Source organism: Hyalella azteca, unplaced genomic scaffold (genome assembly GCF_000764305.2).
Source record: "Hyalella azteca isolate HAZT.00-mixed unplaced genomic scaffold, Hazt_2.0.2 contig16387, whole genome shotgun sequence".
NCBI lineage: Eukaryota > Metazoa > Arthropoda > Malacostraca > Amphipoda > Hyalellidae > Hyalella > Hyalella azteca.
The window spans coordinates 126309-132219 of NW_025946211.1; positions in this window are offsets into that span (position 1 = coordinate 126309).

Genomic DNA, 5911 nt, shown 5'->3' on the forward strand with positions numbered 1-5911 from the left:
GAAGTCGGGAAGTTTTGCCAGGCTCTGTTTTGAATCAGGTGGTAAAGCAGACCAAAAACAACTTTAAAGCCACGTGCATCGCTGCCAACTATACAACCAGACGGCTGAGCGTGGCGTGATTCTCTTCGATGTGACATCGCCATGACGACTTTATTATACCCAAATAAAATTAAGGGTGGAGCACCGATGATTATAGGTGGCGATAGTAGATTATAGGTGGCGTAACGGTGGGTGGCCAGATCTGCCGAAAATCGACAATAAAACACCAATAAATCGAAAGAGTGGCAAGTATAGGTGGGAGTCATCGATGAATCATCGATGATTTATAGGGTCTGAAACATCTATGGCTCATTGCAGACAAATCTCTCGTAAGCCACCGATAACCGTTTGCAAAAACTGCACAGTGCACGAAGGATACTTGCCACTGTAATTTATCCAACGTAGAGAGGTGTTTTTGGGTTGCAGGTCATCCGAGATTAAGACGAAACCATGACTTGTGCTTGGCGTTCTGACGTTCGTTCGGAGTTCTGAGACGAAACGTTCTGTGTGCTTAGCATTTAAGATTAAGTTCTGTTAAGAAAAATTAGTGCAAATTTAGCGTGAATTCAGTAGGTTCGAGTAAAACTGACAGACAGAAGCAAGGTGTTCACAAATTTTCCAAACCAAAGTGAAGCCACTGGGCATGTATCACACTGCTTCTGATATAAATTGTCCGCAGAACAATGGAAAATTTTTGTCGCAAAAAATTGTTTCTCAAAAGATGACAGTGAATCCATTTTTTTATGTTCACATGAGATATTGAGTAAATTTATTACGAATTATGCTTATACGCCAACTGTCTGTGTTGGAAATATTGCGATCAATTCAGACTAATTATTGTATCATTAAGTATAAATTGTATGGATCGATTAAGTGTGTTATATAATATTGACAATATTCTCAAATCGCCCCATTTATCTAAACTCTAAAGCCACGTCGACATAGTCTGTAGAGTAGAGGTAGGGCATCTCTAAAGCACAGCGGCTCGGCGGCTCCCAAGCACAGCGGCTAGGCGGCTCCCAAGCACAGCGAGCAGTCGAGGAAGCACACGTTCACACGAGTTGGGTTTACGGGAGTCGGCGTTGAGCTTCCTAATCTTTACTATGACCTGTTTCCTACTAATCTTTACCATGTCCTGCTTGAAATACGTGCTTTCCGGGTTATTTACGAATAAATACGAATTTATTTACTTTCCGGGATACGAATAAAAATTCGTCTTTCTATCGCTTACTTCGATAGTGGGATTTAATTATTTTGGGAAATTTGCTTATACAGTCCGATAATCATTTCGATTTTAAGTCTAAATTTATACTAGAGTGGTCCTGGTATCTTTTGGACGTAAAAGATTGAAGATTATGCAGGAGAAAAATAGTGACACGAAGTGGTGCAGGTAATTCACGCCTGAAATTTCAAAATAATCGAGTGATATCAATTCTTATATCACGCAAGAATGTTCTTGATGAAATATTTCGAATCAAACCGCTGTCAAAATTGGTGTAATGTTCACATTATGAAACTTCGATGCTTATTAAGCATTTTTCCGTAGCCTTTACTCTGAGCTGAACCATCGTTCGTTACGAATAAACGGAGGTTGTTTCAGTGGCTGCTTATTTGAATGTAGCAGCATGTTCAAATAAAACTGTTGATGGAACCATCTAATCATCACGGTGGTAGCACTAACTTCTGTCATCCGATGAAATTAATACTTGCAATACTTCAGTCAAATATTTTAAAATTACTCTAGTGCCTAGTCCTCTCTTATAGCTCAACGGTAGAGGCTCTGCTTCGCGTGTGGGAGACCGGAGTTCGAATCCAGCAGGCAGGGAGTTTCATCAACTCGATTTCTCACGGGGTATGTGCATGGTACTCTGAAAATTTGTTCCCGCTACATGTCAGACATTGTTACTTGTACTATCGTGGTAGATCTATGTACGCAGCCCATATAATGCTGATTGTGTGGAACTATGTCAGTAAATACATAAGCATTGGATTAGAAACTAAATTAAAATTTTTTTAAGACTTAATTTTAAAAAGTGGCCATCCGTGGCTCGTCAATGTGCCACTGGTGCCAATGGGTAGTTATTTGCGGAAGAAGAGCTTTACGGGTAGGGGGGCCATAGGCAGGTTATAGGTGTGGTAAAGGTGGTGCACGCCACCCTTAATTCACTGTATAAATCATAGCTGCTCCACCTGTGGCGTCCGCCTATAGTCATCTTAAAAACATAGGTGCTCCACTCTAAATTTTTATTTGGGTAAAACAATATTAAACGAATTCAGAGTAATTTATCATCAACAAATTATCAACCATAATTATTAAAACTACGAAGAGTAGTTCTTTCACTCATACCTGCAGATCCTGAGTTAATTGTCGAACTATTATAATTTTTTTAATCTTCGAATGAAGTGCGTGACTCGAGTGAATGAATGAAGTGCGTGACTCGAGTGAATGAATGAAGTGCGTGACTCGAGTGAATGAATGAAGTGCGTGAATCGAGTCACTGCAGCATGCAACAAGCATGCGTCATTCCAAATGGTAACGAAAAATTACAATAATATTTTGTGTGCATAGCGTCACTCAGTCGGCCAGTCGTTCTGATACCATTTTGCCTGAAGTGTTCGCTATATTTTTGAGAGCTTTCTGATATGGTCTTTGGTATTTACAGTCAAATTTCCTCACAGTGCATACAATAAAGCAATTCCCGAGTGAAGCAATAATAAAGCAATAAGAGCTAAACGAAACAGTACTTATATAATTACGCTGATTCTACTTGAAAATTCGTATATTATAGTTTAAGACTTTTCTACATAAGGCGTGTACCTCAAGAGAACAGTAGACGTTTGTATGAAATAACGGCTCAAAACTATCACTCGCTTGTACAATACAACATGTCTCGCATCCACCAGCAGCGTAAAGTTGCAACGGTAACGATAGTGCCAAAAAGTCTGTATTCCTGATTACATTAGTTCTAAGAATATTAAAATCATGACCGGTAATTATTGGTAGCTCCTCTTAGAAGACTTTATCAGGAAAGTTCCGCATTTCTCAGAAAGTTTGATAAAGTAAGCTTTACCTACCTAGTGTCACCCCTATTTCAAGAAGTGCAACGAAAAAATATCTGGCTTTCATGGAATTATAAAATGAACGATCAATGAAAAGTTGCAATTTTCCATCCTGTGTAAGCCAATCTGCAATAAAATGCCTAACATTTTTGGATCGAGTTTAGGTTTATTCTAACAGTTATATTTTTGTAAAATAGTTTTGATGCCAGAGTTGTTGAAGAAATGTGTATTTAAAGTCCCTTTATGGGAGTTTAAATACATACTCGTCAATTTTATTGAACGAGAAATGCGACTCGGATTGGTTTCTTAGCTTAAGAAATCCACTGTAAAATAATTAAAAATCAAATGATGGTGGTCATTTAATGAAAATGATGTGAGTGGATGTCAGAATCACACTTGAGGTTGAAAATATATACTGAATAACTTTTCCAAACAGGAATAATCCAGTCCAGTCAATCCTATACAATTTCTATTATTATCCGTTATTACACATGGCTCCATTCTTTCCGATATTACACGTAGCTCCATTCTTTCCATTATTACACGTGGCCCCATTCTTTCCGTTATTACACGTAGCTCCATTCTTTCCGTTATTACACGTAGCTCCATTCATTCCATTATTACACGTAGCTCCATTCTTTCCATTATTACACGTGGCCCCATTCTTTCCAATATTGCACTTGGCTCCATTCTTTCCATTATTACACGTGGCTCCATTCTTTCCGTTATTACACGTGGCCCCATTCTTTCCATTATTGCACGTGGCTCCATTCGTTCCATTATAACACGTAATTCCCTTATCCACATTCGTTCCCTTTCCTAAGAAAAATGAACGCCCATTGAGGAAGTGAAGACCCAAACTGGACCGCAACGAAGAAGAGCTTTTTAATGTACTGCATATCGGAGATGATGTGGATGACGGTGTTACCGTGGCACTCAATCTTACATTTACCAGACATAAACTGAGCGTCATGGGACCCACTTAACTAGTTTGTCGTAACTGTACAGGTAACCAGACAGCGCACCGCTGGCAGTGAAACACAATGTAACACAGAACGTATACTGGCAAGCGTGAACGAGGTTCAGCAGTCTGCATATGACGAGTATAAAAGGCATACTGACAACGATGTCGGGCACATCGCATATCAGCTATTATTCGCTCTATTATGGTTCCGTAGAAAGTTGTGCACTTTAACTCTACACAGTAACGACCTCATTTCTGGAACAATAATGGAGACTTAAAGCCTACTGCACCAGCCGCCCCTAGGACTGTCTACTGCCATCCGGTTCATGTGACCCATCCTCAGCCAGGCCGGGCCAGATCTTTAATTCAACACACCATAAGTCCTGCGGTGAATACGTGCATTTTGTGTCAGTGAAGGTGTTTTGCGAAGATACTATAAGCCACTTCACGGCCTGTTATTGCGATAAAGATGATGTGCTTCATAGTCAATTCAATTAAAGCAACACTGATAGTCGGTACTGAAATAATTTGATTTAATTTAGCGCAACAATTGAAAATAATTGAATTCATTAGGAAAATAAATAGGGTCATAGTTTTAGTGGTGCTAGGAGGGCTTCCCTATGTTCCGTTATGTAATTAATAAATTTTTCTCTGATTTATTATTCTAGGGTGACGTAACTCTGACGTCATCCGTCAGTGTAAGCGAGATTGTCACTTCGTTGAACGAAGTTTACGGGACTTGCACGTTCTCCAAAAGCTTTATGCGTTTCATCTCAAGATCCAACGAGCAGAAGAAAAACACGGCCGAAGATCATTCAATAAACTTATTTATTTGTTTCGAATTTTTATGTCCCGCCATAAGTTTTCGTAGGGAGGAACTTTCGACAGAACGCAAGTGGCAAGTGCAACAGAATAAAAAACTCTATTTTTGTTTTAAAACTCGAACTGTCACTGTAGCAGTGTAGCTGGATGTAACATTTTTACTGGTTGTGTCATTGCAAGTGGTTGTACAATTTTTGTAAATTTTGAAAACATAAAATATTCTCTACTATATTAAATGACGTTTATGCATTACCACTTAATTAAGCGCCTCATGGAAGATCATTATCATCCGACGTCCATTATCATCCGATGCCCATTATCATCCACCGTTATCATCCTGCCACAACCCACTCGTGTAAGTAGAATATCACACGTCGTTCCTGATCATGATCAACGCTTCAAATTTTGACCAGAATTGTAAAGCTGTCGGTGCTATGTAATACAAGAATTGTAAAGCTGTCGGTGCTATGTAATACAAGAATTGTAAAGCTCTCGCTTCTATATAATACCAGAATTGCAAAGCTCTCGCTGCTATACAGTGTGTCAAAAAAAAAGATATTCAACTTTGAATGGCTGTAACTCGAAAAGTAATAGAGTTAAAAAATTTTGGAAGGTCAGAATTTGTTCCCTATGTTTTTCTCCATCTCTCCACCAAAAATCAGACAGATCGATATAGCCATAAGCGTTTGATAGACCTTTCAGTGACATGTGCTAAAATCGTGCTTGCTCAAAGTTTTAGTAAGATCATTTTGCATAATCATTACGTTGCCTTGACATGTTTTCTTTTCACTGTTTTATTTTTTATATCTTTGGTGAAACAAAAACATGGCAATCTTTGGTGAGAGGCAATCATGGCAATCTTTGGTGAGAGACAATCAGGGCAATCTTTGGTGAGAGGCAATCATGACAATCTTTGGTGTGAGACAATCATGGCAATCTTTGCTGAGACAAAATCATGGTAATCTTTGGTGAGACACAATCATGGCAATCTTTGGTGAGAGACAATCATGGCAATCTTTGGTGAGA